Raw genomic sequence first — 2,043 nt, forward strand, 5'->3', positions numbered from 1 at the left:
ATTAAAGGCAGTATCTGAGTTCTGTGAAAAAATTAGACAAGTAACAAAGAAACTACATAGAAAACACTCATAATTTGGAATTTTTTTCAAAAATATAATTTTTTACTGCCATGTGATGAAAAATGTACAAAATTTACATGTAGCATCTCTCAAAATACCAATAATTTTCCACTTTTTTAAATATCCGGACGGACAAGAAATATATTTTTAGAATCTGTGGACAATATGCAAACAGAAAAAATGCAAACCAGTTGCAATGATTGTAATATTAGAGATCTATACTGAAACATGTATGCCTACCCCCTGAACATGCCACTGATTGAATTAATCTAATCTATGGTTGCAGAACTTACATTACCAAAGGAATCTGTCTAACAGCTATGTTTTACCATCCCTGGCTAACATATGCACATATAAACTAAAATAGGTGCAATAAATATGAATTATGGTTAAAAATAGGCCTTGATGAATGAAAAAAATGCCATATTTGGTCTATGATCACCCCTCTCTAACAGAAGGGTCACAGAATACACAATTTTCACAAATTTCAATGTTTCCAACATCTCAAACCTCAGAGGCATGTTACAAATTTGTATTGCAATCCTTGTGCTGAAGCAAGATGTCTGGAACTTTACATTAATTTCCTGAAAAAATGAAGTCAAAAAAGTAGTCATGACAGACTTGACAACATAAAAAGAGGCCTGAAAAGGAGAAAAATTAACATTTTATTGTTTTATAGGCAACATAAATGCAGCAAACACCACAAATGCTGGATTTTGATAAGAAAATATTGAACATTAAACTGACATTTACACATCTACACCAGTTTTATATCTGGGTCTGGTCTCATTGGCCTGAAATGCCTCAGGGTTCTACGTTTGACTCTGAACAAATAAGGGTTAGAAATCCTTGAAATGCACAAAAAAAATATTTTTGGGTGAAAAATAACATTCTTAGCTGTAATTCAACCACAAATTCCAATTAAGATCATTTACATGTCAACACAGGTGCATTTAAATCCCTCAAAACACATTAATAGAAAAGGGTGGGGTGGGGCATTTATTGCCTCTCTAAACAGAATGATGGAGTAAAAAATGTCTAGAAAGGCTGGGATATTGCTTCCTACATGAAGGAAATGCAAGAATTTAATGTTTCAAAGAAGAAAAAAATGCTTATTCTGGGTAAAATAGTGGCAAAATTGAGCCAACCCCTGTTTTGAACATTTTGTACAAACCCATCAGCTGTACATTATTAACTCAGTGTTACCAATTTTCAATTTTCTGTAGGAAAGCTGGAGCTATTTCTAAAACTGACAAACATGTAGATCCCATCTAAGTTATATTAGCAAAGAAAATATGGGCATTTTTAGACATTTTGACTCATTTTAGTAGTCATGAAAATATTAATTTCTACATCCAAATGGGGGGAATCTCAAGATTTTTTGTGAATATTCCTGATTTTTAGACAAAATTTGGTGAAATTTCAATACTGTTCACTTTATCTGTGCTTTCTGAGACTGAATAAGCCAACATTGGGCATTAGAATATTTTACTTACTGTTAAAAATTCAATAAAAATTGAATGAAAATTGAGAAATTTGCAGGAAAATCACAATTTTTCTTCAAAACTTTGATTTTTTTTTTTTTAATTAACTTTTTTTAGTTTTTCTGTAGCCAAACTATTTTATTCATATTTTCTGAGAATTTAATCTTCATATTTTCAAAACTAAGGCATATCAGTGACAGCCTTATCACACACAGACAGGACACAGATCACTAAAGATTTCCCCATTGACTCCAATGTTAATTCTCGTATCTTAGACCGGCTCTAACTTTTTCCCAAATTTTCGTTGGGTAGAACGCTTTCTACCACAGATGGAGCAACATGTGGCAACCACTTGCCCAAAAGCACGTATGAGGTTCTTCATGAAAAACTTGAGATACACAAGCTGGAAGTAGAGACAAGTAAACATGCAATTTCAGGCCCTACATTTCAACGTAACCAACCTCTCAACTCTTGTATCCTTCCGCATCAAAATTATGAA

This window comes from Patella vulgata, chromosome 7 (genome assembly GCF_932274485.2).
Source record: "Patella vulgata chromosome 7, xgPatVulg1.2, whole genome shotgun sequence".
Taxonomy (NCBI): Eukaryota; Metazoa; Mollusca; class Gastropoda; family Patellidae; genus Patella; species Patella vulgata.